Raw genomic sequence first — 13,033 nt, forward strand, 5'->3', positions numbered from 1 at the left:
TAAAACTAGTAGTAGCATTAATAGTTATAATATTGTCACATGTACAGAGTACAGTGAAATGTTTCCTCTCATGCCCAACTGACATACAACATTGTTGCTACTCTCCAATGCATTGATAAAAAGTAATGTATTAAAGCACAGAGGAGATTCCCAGGCCGGTTACACCGAAGGTGAATGGACTACAAACTGTGCAAAGCTTCTGATCATGGCAAAAGCTAGATATTGAAGTTAAAACAATCCTCAAGGGCAGAAACATAAGGCCACAGTTCAGTACATGGCTTCTCACACAAATAGGTGTTGGAAAATACGAAAATGGAGAAAAGAGAAAGCAAAGAAGTAAATGGCTGACTCAAGAGTAAAACTGACCACTGTAAAAGTTAGACGGGAACCTTGAATGTAAGGTAGGAGTATCCCAGAAAAGTATACCAAACTCTCTACAAAGACCAGATGTTAAGTTGACTTAAGGATAAAAATAAACAGGTCCAAGCATTGAAATGGTACCTTTCCACTAAACCCACAAACCATCTAAAATAATAAGCTGTCAGCTTGTTTCCTGGGGCCTCATGTATAAACAGTGCATAAGCACAAAATATTGCGTACTTCTGTTTCCATGCTCAAATCGCGATGTATAAAACCTAAACTTGGTGTAAAGCCACACACATTTTCACAGTAGCTCAAACCCTGGCGTATGCAAGTTCTCCACTCGGTTTTTGAAAACTGGCGGCACCCAGCGTCAAAGCAGTGCTTTTGTTCCAGTGTGGTTTCCCTTTCTTTTTTAGTTTCACATCCCTGACGCGGCTTTATCATATACACTGAAATTAACCGCATATTGTTTATTAGTTTAAGGCATCTGATTGTAATTAACCTGTAACAATATAATGGTTCACAGAATAGCCAATTTATTCCAAATACCATAGCTGCTTTAGCGTTGTTACTCTCACTGCACCTTCTTCTTCTTTCAGCTGCTCCTGTTAGGGGTTGCCACAGTGGATCATCTTTTTCCATATTAATCTCACTGCACCACTTGGAGTATTTATATCACTGTATCTGAGTGTGGAATCACAGCTCTACAGAAGCTGATCAGAAAGAGAATTATTGGTATACAGCATCTAGCACACGCTGCCTCAGCCATGTTGTCTATTTGAACTGCTAACATACAGCAAACGCTTCAGAGCCTTTCCTGTACGGACCTCATGGTTCAGAAACAGTTTCATCCCAAGAACTATAAACGCAATCAAGTGCTCCTTATAGAACTGTTTGTACAATTACCTCACTGTGAACTTGCGATACAGTTATAATATTGTACAACCTGAGCCACTTTATAAAGCGTGTATTTATATATTATGACAATATCATTTTTAAGATGAAATGCAGCAAAATGTTTATTATATTATACAGATAAAACTTTAACTTCATTTAAATGATCTATATTGTTATAATTAAACATGTGAGGACATGGTGTCGCAGCTCTAGCAAGGAGCTGGTGCTCCATTCTTGGATTGTTCCTGCCTTGCGCTGTATTCTTGCTGTGGCTGGCGCGACACTGGAAGGATAGATGGATAAAATAATTAAACATGTACTATGAAGATATTTCAATGTTCCTTAAAAGTTTTGAAGAATCGGCGTTCTAACCTTACAGACCTGGCTTGACATCTATTACAGAGCTGATTGCGTGGCGAATTGGGAAAAGGAAGGACATGAATTGAGGGTTAATACGTATGAAAGAGATAGTACTGCTGCAATAAATTATTTCATCAAAGGTCGCGCACAGGGTGGGGCAGGAACAATTGCTGGACAGGGCGACGGCTTGTTACTATCACTGCGCCGCCGTGTTCCCATTTTTAATACATGCTTTAATTCCTATCATCATGAAAATGATATCAAGTATACATCTCAGTATTTTAATTATTCAGAGCTGTAATATCACAAATGTAATGGATTCTGTGTCCAGTCAGAGGAAGAGAAAGCCCGTTTAAGAAGCACATAGTGATTCACATACATAGAGCACATAGAAGAACAAATACAAAACAAAGCATTTAACGTGCTACTTTAGTTACAATGAGATTTGAGAAACTAGTAAATTAAACGATTTTAAGATTAAGTTTATGATGTTCTACTTTAATGACAAAATAAACTATGTGATTAAAGTGGAAATTTCGAGATTAAAGTTGACATTTCAAGCTTTTTTCCCCACTGTGTCCCTATTTTTTTTTTCTTTTCTCTGTACCCTAATAAGCTTTCATATGACACTTAGATGGTGGGCTACGACTCGCCTTTTCACGGCGACTTTGATATCTGACTTCTTTTTTATTTTGGGCACTGTGCCACTTGTCACTTGATCAACTTTTGTTGTTTGTACCTTTTGTTGTTTATATCACTGTTTAAACCAACAAATGGTACATTTTTCCTTGCCTCCACTTGGTATTCGCTGAAATTCTTCTATTTCCCCCCGTGCTTTTGCCATTGCCTTTTCACAGAACGCTGAGCTTAAGAGCTATTTATACTCATTTGCATATTCAAAGAGGCATAATTCTGGGAGGAGTCGGGGAGTGGCAGCAAGCGTGTGCATGTGTGTTAGTTTTCACATTGACCAGGATTTATGGAGCGGGAGAACGTGGAAGTTGGTGAACACACAGATTTATGCATCTGGATTTTTTTTGTGCGTATGAACATTTCCGCTTTTGTCTGTATGCCATGTTTTAGTGTGAATTCTATGCACGGCGTTATGCATGAGGCCCCAGGTGTTTTTCATTACATGCAAGTATACTAAAGCAGACATTATTTGAACATTAATTACGTGATGTATACACACTGGATGTTTCACACCCACATGGAAGATGCATGAAACATATTTTAATTGCTACTTTTTAGTCTTTCATTATTATTATTGGGCGGCACGGTGGCGCAGTGGGTAGCGCTGCTGCCTCGCAGTTGGGAGATCTGGGGACCTGGGTTCGATTCCCGGATCCTCCCTGCGTGGAGTTTGCATGCTCTCCCCGTGTCTGCGTGGGTTTCCTCCGGGCGCTCCGGTTTCCTCCCACATTCCAAAGACATGTAGGTTAGGTGGATTGGCGATTCTAAATTGGCCCTAGTGTGTGCTTGGTGTGTGGGTGTGTTTGTGTGTGTCCTGCGGTGGGTTGGCACCCTGCCCAGGATTGTTTCCTGCCTTGTGCCCTGTGTTGGCTGGGATTGGCTCCAGCAGACCCCCGTGACCCTGTGTTCGGATTCAGCGGGTTGGAAAATGGATGGATGGATGGATTATTATTATTCCATCCATCCTTTAATTGTTCTTACCTGCTTATCAAAGGCAAGGTCAAGGTTACAGGGCAACTAGAGCTTATCCTAGCAATCATCTGACATAAGACAGGAACCTTCTCCGGACAGGGCACTTCACTATATTACACTGCACAGGAAATTATTTGTGTAATGAAAAGATTTAAAATCCAAAGAACCAGGTTTTAATTTTTAGGAACAGGGGAAATTCAATTGCAACATAAAGGGCAGTTCAACTGAATAGTCAAAGAGCAGAGCAGGTGAGTTTTCCACAAATGTAAACTCCTAGCAACTGTGATGGATGACGCGCCTGGGGAAATGTTCTGACCAGGATGGGACGAGGTTCAATCCTTAGAGACACAAGAAGAAAGGCAAAGGAACATTCAACCTCAGCCAGGAGGTAGAAAATAGATGCCTCTACAGAAGTGGATTTACTGGAGGTGGACTGAAGCTCTTTACCGAGTTGGGAGGCCAGTATAATGGAAAGAGAGGGGGAGGCAATCAACTCAGACTGTCTCCTCCCCCAGTAAGTTAGATTACAACATCCCTGGGCTTTAGTACCCAAATGTACACCCACAGGTGTATGCTGGGAACCATAGTGCCATGGAGCAGCTTGATTACAAGCGCAAGAAGGTGTGCGAATGAATATGAAAAATATGAATAATGTTGCATCAATGCCACAATGTTTTCCGAAATGTACGATACAGGTCATAAAATGAGTTATTCCAAATAGCATATACAGTATACCTATGTCTCTGTTTTTTTGTTAGTGAGGCTTTGACATCATGGACCGTAAGGTGCATACTAATTCAGCGTGAGCAGGAACACTCAATAAAACTGAATGAAAAAAATTCAAGTGACAGTGAGATACAAAGAAGGCAGATTCATCAGCGTTTGTGTGTCAGCTTTTATCCCTCCAGATCAGAGAATTTCCAGTTCCATTGTCTGAAAACACCACTCACATCTACAGTTATTCCCAGTTTCAGATAAAAAGTAACCGCGTCAGATCTGGGGCAGGGCGTGGGTGTTGTATCATGATCATGACTGAGAGAATAAAAGTGAAAAAAAAAAAACGCTAACTTTTACAAGTACTATAAATTTACACCGGCTGTTACAGGCACAAATCAAATGTATGTTTTATTGTATGATATTAACAATAAGAGCAGCTCACTACTCAAAACGGTAAATTTGCTGGGGAGCTGGTTTCGAACTCACGACCTCTGGATTATAAGTCGGCACTTCTAACGACACCACCATGGAAGCTGTTTTCTGAAAGTGTTTATTTGATATTTGGACATCAGCCTTCACATATGATACAGTTCATGTCTACATTTTGTCATTTATTACTAAAACATCCATCCATCCATTTTCCAACCCGCTGAATCCAAACACAGGGTCACGGGGGTCTGCTGGAGCCAATCCCAGCCAACACAGGGCACAAGGCAGGAAACAATCCCAGGCAGGGTGCCAACCCACCGCAGGACACACACAAACACACCCACACACCAAGCACACACTAGGGCCAATTTAGAATCGCCAATCCACCTAACCTGCATGTCTTTGGAATGTGGGAGGAAACCGGAGCGCCTGGAGGAAACCCACGCAGACACGGGGAGAACATGCAAACTCCACGCAGGGAGGACCCGGGAATCGAACCCAGGTCCCCAGATCTCCCAACTGCGAGGCAGCAGCGCTACCCACTGCGCCACCGTGCTGCCTATTACTAAAACATGAAAAATGTTTCTGTTTTAACAATTTTTTGCATAGATTGTTGTAGACACAAAACACACATCAAATTATTTCCCCTTACAATTCTGGGTAGTCACTCCCAGATAATCAATCAAGGCAGGAACTGGGAGAACTTCTTGCCCGTTCTGAGGTGGTGGGGGGATGGTATAGCATGCTGCTTGCTGCTTATCTGCACATTTAGAAGACAAAAGACCCTGAATGAGAGGTGCGAAGGGATTTAAAGTGGGATGGATTTACAAGTTTTTTTGTAGGCTCTGGTAATTCTAGTGTTATGGTAAAATGCGTAATAAACGGACTGTAATTGAACCTGTGACTGTGTCTGGGATTTGAGGGTTCGGTGGTGTCTCCTAGTTGTTACATAATCAAAGCCAAAATGCTAAATCTAAATTCAACATCACAGTACTTTTCCAAGGTCAAAACCAAACAAAATCCAACACTAGTTTGATTGTTCCCAAAATGTTTTTAAAAAGAAGGTTGCGGATCTCTACTTCTGTGTAGGAAAACGTCAGGCATAAGTGATTGTGTGCCACCATCTTTTATAGGAGAAGTGTGATGATCACAAACCATGTGATTAGCCATGAGATTATTGCAACAAATGTCTCCCGAGAGAAACAAAATGGGTTGAAAGAGGTCACTCAAAATTATTAAGCAGGGATTAATATTGACTGCTTTCTACAGTGATGAGCACACGCAAACCACCTTAGAAATATCCAGTCAGTTACAGATGAAAGAGAGTGGAAGGCAAATAAACTTAACATATGAAGTTGTGACAACTAATGAGTCATGAGAGAGTGACACAAGGTGGGATCATTCATTTAGTTATGGGTGAGTCAGCCCTGCACCAAGGACAATTTGACTATTAGATAAAAACTCATATAATCTTCAAAGATTAGTACTAAGAAAATAAGATTATTACAATGTATTATTGTATATACCAGGTATATTCAAGTTAAAAAGATAGATAAAGAGCTGGGTCATTTAAAATAACCAGAAGGCTATGGAGTGTCACTGCTTTGTACTAATAATTTTTTAAACATAATCATAGTATAATGTTATGTGTTTGCTTTTGGGAGAATTTTTCATTTAGTTCAGTTAACTTTCATGTACGTTACTGGCAGAATTAAATGTATTTTGGTACTGTTTTGGCAACCCAAGTACTTTTTCTAGTATTATCTTTTCATTCTAAATGACAGACCCTAGCCAGTTTAAATGGCAGTTGCACAAAAGCACTAAATACTACAGTGTAAGCAAAATAATAGTTCATAGAAAAATAGTCAAAAGGATTCCCATTAATGTGGTGTTTTGCAGTTATTTTCAGCCATACAACAACACAAGGCTAAAACTAAAAAAAAAAAAAAAAAAAAGGTTGTTTGCAATAGCTCCAAAGCTCAGTCATACTTGAAAAATAAATAAAAGAAGAATGGAAGCAGTATAAGATTATGAATAGTCAAACATTCTATAAATCAGTTATATTTAAACTGAGTAGATGCTAAAATAAGAGAACCAGCCTTTACAATCCATTGCTAGCTTGTTGAATGTGTGAGTAAGACAGGTCAGGAGAACATAAGGGCGCTGCATGAGATGCTCAACTCTGAGACTGTTACACTAGCTGCTTTTGATCAAGATCATTGTGGAAAAGCCAGATTCAGACAGGCAGATGACTGTGAACATTGTCAACAAAAAAAGAGCAAACCTGTGGTTCTTAAACTTCAAGCTCAATGTTTTCGAATCTCGTTTTTAAGATGTTGTGAGCCCTGGGTATGTGTCATGTCTAACTGAAATTTGGCCGAGTTAATTTCAGGCAGAAATTTTGAGTTCAACTGAAAATGGATCTTTGTCAAACAGAAGTAGCTTATTAGAATCTTGAAGTCTTCAAAATGTCCACATTTTCAGCCAATATTTCTCAAAAAATACACTTTTCTACAAAACGTGTCACAAAGTTTTTGAAAAGGCAGTTTTTGACTACATTTTAGTTGGGCAAAAACTAACGAAAAAGTTTGATTTTCACTTTCAGCATTGTGCTGTTTATTGCTAATTCTTACATGGAGCCATTGTTGCTTGTTTCCTACGCAGCATGGTAAATGTGTTTCTGTTAGATGTTGCTGCTATATTTCAGCTTTCATTCTTAATGTCTATGTCACCGGTAGTTATTAAATGTCCTATCACAGATTAAAATTTTTTTTTCTGTTTATTAAACGTCACAACAAATTATGGGAGTTAAACTTTACTCAAAGGATTGACTTGGTCAGTGGACTGCCTGTTGAGTATTGCTAATATAAAAACTTCAAATTCAAAGTGTTTATGGTGTTGAATATGTGCAATATACAGTATGTACATTTTTAGTGTATCAAAGGTAGAATATTTTTAGGCATCGTAAGGCATACATTTGTGAAACATAAAGTACATGGAACCTCCATTTCCATCCTAAAGCAAAGCCAGAGTGGAGCTATATTTAAAAAGGAGATTGATATGGAATAATCGTTAACTTCATAGCGGACTTTCAAATATATTGATTTTTGTTTTTTTACTATTATTTTAAATTAAGTACAAATTCATATACTTGGTTACTTGCCCTTGTTTATAATAATAAACATTTGCAGAATTATGGCATACAGTAATCCCTCACTTACCGCGGGAGATAGGTTCCAAGGCCGACCGCAATAACTTAATTTCCGCGAAGTAGGGACACCATATTTATTTAATTATTTAACGTGTATTTGGACGTTTTTAAACCCTCCCTGTATTGTTTACAACCCACCCTTTACTCTATTAATAACAGGGACAACTGCTATGCAATATGATATCGGTAGATAAGTTTACACTTACTGTATAGCGAAGTACACGTAGCTATATATGACGTGATGATGGTGATGAATATGCTGCGCAGTAAAAATGATGACGATGAAGGTGATAATCCCCTGAATGCAGTAGCAAGAGCACGTTAATGCTGAATGAGTGAGATGAGACTTCCTGGTTAATGCAGCACTCCGTCGCTGAGCCAATCAGCAGCACACAGGAACTTAACTGCGTGCTCTGATTGGGTAGCTTCTCAGCCATCCGCCAATAGCATCTCTTGTATGAAATCAACTGGGCAAACCAACTGAGGAAGCAAATACCAGAAGTAAAAAGACCCATTGTCCGCAGAAACCCGCGAAGCAGCGAAAAATCCACGTTATATATTTAGATATGCTTACATATAAAATCCGCGAAGTCGTGAATCCGCGAAAAGTGAACCGCGAAGTAGCGAGGGATTACTGTAATGCATTTCTTAAATGAATGAAATATTTTGATTTGCTGAATTGATTAAAGAGGTTCAAGAACGTTAAGGTATTGTTCCACAAGTAAGGGGGGTGATTATAAGATTGACCATCAAATTTATGCAGGCACAGCAGTTTTGCAGATGCCACAAAGGATAGTTGTGTTGAAGTTGGAGTTAAGTTTTTAAATGAAGCTTTCAATTTACCAGTCAGTCAAACTTCTCTTTCTCACCTATGTGTTTATGCTTTGTGCAGTTATTGAAGGAATTTTGAGTAGAAACAGCTAAATGGTGAATTCTGGGTAGGGTTGCTGAGCTCACTCTCCATGCAAAAGGACCTTAGAATAGTAAATATGGCTTCAAATCTTGTGAAGCCAGTGTGGGTGGTACAAGCTTGTAATTTGAACGCTCCCTTGGTGTCTCACACAGCATTTTTATATGGTATGATTTTTTTGGGAGAAGCATTGTGGCAGACTAGGATATGCTGCAGGGAATAACATGTCTAAGCTGAACTGGACATTCATGAATAAGTGTGGGTTGCCTGGTCACCCCAACTGAGTGTATTGCTACTACAAATCTCATCAGAATAAGCGAACTGAAAATTACGATTATGGCGATGATGTTGATAGTCAACCAAATCTTATTATGCTGTTAATTTGATTTTTCCCCCTAGGCCACACTTAACCTAAAATTATAGGCAGTCATCCATTCCAAGTTTTCATATTTTTTACCTATGCTTTGAGTTCATTGAGTTCTGTTTCTAGTTTTTTTTTTAAATATGAGAATCTACATACAAATTGGCTAATTTGTGGCATTGTTTTAACCTTCTATTTTTATCTAAACTTACCTTTTGACACAGTTATCTGTCACTCAGGATTTATCACTAAGCTTGTGTTACCATTTAGTAGTCTTACTCTCAGAAGTTAGCTAACTTTGAATAGAATATTTAACAACACAACAAGTGGAAAGGTGATTTTTAGCACTCTCAAACGGTTAACTGATGCACTTTGATGCCAATTATCACATAAGATGGGTTTAGATTCTTTGATGTTATTGTGGGATTCTTGAAGAACTGTTTAGTCATTTTTGATTAGCATGTAGGCAGAATTTAGTGAGATGGCCTACTCTTGGTAGATTGCCAATGAACTTCATTTTTTATGTTTGTAGATAATCTGTCATGATATTAAATAACTGACTATAACAACTGTTGAACAAGATAAATACAGTGCTTCACTTGCTTTTACACATGATCTAATCAGTATTTAGTGATCTATTTTTAGATTACATTAATTATTTCCTCTAAACAATATACAGATTTAAAGAAAGTACAGGGATGAATAAAAAAAAAGAAACTGAATGAGCAAGGCAACAAAAAACACTGATCCAAAACAAATAATTCATACAAACAAAAGGTATAGAAATTTGGTTCTCTATGATCCATAACATCACAATAGGAACTTCCATGAAAGTTTCTCCTGTCTTGTGTAGCAAAAATTGATTTTGTTTGTGCAGTCTGCAATAATACATTTAAATTAATGACTAAAAAGTAACTTCATCCAATAAAAGTGGGATGAAACTATTAACGTATGCCTGAGGCAATCCTCAGCTAAATTACAATACTTAATTACTGTACTTAGTTCATACTAAAAATATTTAACACATTTGATTATTATTGGGTAATCCATATAGTCACATTTTACTCATTAAACATCATTTACACCTATTTAACACTAAAATTATCAGAGCCTACGAGAAAACTCGTAAATCCGGCCCACCTTAAATCTGTTCGCACCTCTCCGTCAGTTTCTTTTGTCCTGTAAATGTGCCGATTAAGACAAGCAGCAAGCAGCCTGCTATTCCATCCCCCCACCGTCGCAGAATGTGCACAAAGTTCTCCCAGCTCATGCCTTGATTGATTATCTGGGAGTGAAGTGCTGGAGTTTTAGAGTTGTAAAAATAGATTGTTATTTGGAACACATGCATTTCATGTGTGTTCCGTTTCTACAGTAATCTGTGTTAACACATTGTTAAAACAGAAACTTTTTCATATTTTGTAATAAGTGTTACAAAATGCAGGCATAAAATATATAATGTGTGAAGCCTGAAGTCCAAAGATCAAATAAACACTTTCACAAAAGGTTCAAGGACAATACAACAGCTTTTGTGGCGTAGCGGTAAGATTTGTTGATTTGTAACCAAGAGTCCCTGGTTCGATCCCCACTGCCTCCTATATTTGCTGTTTTCAGTAGTGAGCTGCTCTGATTGTTAATATTATACAGTGCACACATTCATTTGGTTTGTGTCTGTAACAGCCGCTGTACATTTACATTTGTACCGTTTTTTTTCACTTTTATTCTCTCAGTCACGACCATGATGCACACTACCGCAACCCACTGACGCTGTTACTTTTTATCTGAAATTGGGAATAACCGTAGATGTGAGTGGTGTTTTGAGGCAGTGGAACATGTTGCTGTATGCTGCTGTTTCTTTTGTACTCCAGGTCATGCAGAGGAAAGAATAGTACAGAGGTCAGTTCAGCACTATATGCAATCATCAGATTCAAATGTTAACAGTTTACACACATGCAAGAACCGTCCTTCCTACAGTTACAACATGTGCTACCGGTTAGTGATTACTACCGCAAGATGTTATGCGAATGAATATGAATAATATGAATAATGTTGCGTCCATGCCACGATGTTTTCCGAAATGTTCTATACAGGTCATAAAATGAGTTATTCCAAATATCATATATACCTATGTCTTTTATCCACCACATCTACAGTTACTCCCAGTTTCAGATAAAAAGTAGCAGCGTCGGATCCCTGAGTTGGGTTTCTGGGGAGTGTGCGGTAGTGTGCATCATGGTCGTGACTGAGAGAACTTTTACAAGTCCTATAAATGTACAGCAGCTGTAACAGACACAAACCAAATGTATGTGTGTACTGTATAATATTAACAATAAGAGCAGCTCACTACTGAAAACGGCAAATATAGGAGGCAGTGGGGATCGAACCAAGGACTCTTGATTACAAGTCAGCAAATCTTACCGTTACGCCACAGAAGCTGTTGTATCATCCTTGAACCTTTTGTGAAAGTGTTTATTTGATCTTTGGACTTCAGGCTTCACACATATAGTTTATGCCTATATTTTGTAACATTTATTACTAAAATATGAAAACGTTTCTGTTTTAACAATGTGTTTACACAGATTACTGTAGAAACGGAACACACATGAAATGCATGTATTCCAAATAACGATCTATTATTTCCACTCTAAAACTCCAGCACTTCACTCCCAGATAATCAATCAAGGCATGACCTGGGAGAACTTTGTGCACATTCTGCGACAGTGGGAGGATGGAATAGCAGGCTGCTTGCTGCTTGTCTTAATCGGCACATTTACAGAACAAATGACACTGACGGAGAGGTGCGAACGGATTTAAGGTGGACCGGATTTACAAGTTTTCTCGTAGGCTCTGGTAATTCTAGTGTTAATCCCTTTTTTTTGTCCATTACACAGAAACAAGCAAAAACAAATATCCAGCTTTTTATTCACCATATGCATTTATTTCAATTCTCTTTAAGTCCTAGTGCTACCATCTGTTTTATATGGGAAATGAAACCAAACAACGTTTCAGGAAATGAATCCACTTCATTTGCATGCACTATATAAAAGGCTCTGGCATGAGGAATACTTGTCTTTTCTGACTACTAACATTTAATTATTTATTTATGGGTCTGATGTGTAATACCCAAGTACCATATGATTAAAAGCCCATTGAGGCTTTGTGTGATTTTGGGCTGTATAAAAAAAAAGTGTCTTTACTTTTGTTAGCCAAATTATATTAAATTAATAAATAAAATGCTACTGAATTTGACACAGTGTTAGTGCTATGGACCTTGATATATAAAATATCAGCTGCCTGCTGGTTCATGAAAATGCCCCATCGATGTTGACTGTTCTGACTGTACAAAGGTAGTAGCAGTATGGAAAAAGAAATTAAATCAGGAGATTGGCAATGTAAAAAAAAAATCTAAGGTTAAAACCAGCAAAGGAAGAATCAAGTGACAGAGCCCTTTATGTAAGTCAAAAATCATGGTCAAAGGCAGAGAAAAAAAAGTTTAGAATCATAATTCAAATAAAATAACGGTATGATTTTTAGGGTGTATCCACAAACCTGGACAAACTAGGAAGTGCCCAGTTACAACCTTTATGCCTAGGACCCTTTAATGTCACACATCAAACACTTCCTGTTGAGCTTGCTTAACAACTGCCTAGAACAAGGACAACAAAGAGTATAAAATGTTGGTACCATTGATAAAAATAAAATGGTGCAGCAGAAGAAAGTAATTCATTTTTAACATACAAAATGCATAATCCAAAAATAAGTATACTATTTCTTGACCTGTAAAACCCCAAAATGATATTTTAGAGGCCAAAGGCACATGTGCTTTTTAATGATAACAAAAAAGAGCCATGAAAGTCAAAATGATCTTTCAAACAAATCCTAAACACTGAACCAAAAATCAAACTCCTTGAGCAAAAGCGAAGTCTTTTACTACCAGAAATACACCAAAAGAAAAAATGCACTGAAATCTCCCAAATTCAGATCTCAGATAATTAAGGGAGTGACATTTAAATTGTTGCTTCTAATGCATTCTGGGTAAAATTAACATGAAAACTGCAACGCTGAATCCCACAAAATGACGGTGCCCAATAAGACTTCTCAAAATAATGATAAAAATTTTTGC

At 38.0% G+C, this 13,033-nt stretch overlaps 1 protein-coding gene across 5 annotated transcripts in view; it reads right to left on the reverse strand.

Annotated features, from left to right (window-relative positions):
• The window catches only part of LOC114648704 (metabotropic glutamate receptor 1-like), a 384,098-nt gene that overhangs the window by 90,642 nt on the left and 280,423 nt on the right, over positions 1 to 13,033 (reverse strand). The window lies entirely within an intron of this gene.

The sequence above is a fragment of the Erpetoichthys calabaricus genome, chromosome 3 (assembly GCF_900747795.2).
Source record: "Erpetoichthys calabaricus chromosome 3, fErpCal1.3, whole genome shotgun sequence".
Taxonomy (NCBI): domain Eukaryota; kingdom Metazoa; phylum Chordata; class Cladistia; order Polypteriformes; family Polypteridae; genus Erpetoichthys; species Erpetoichthys calabaricus.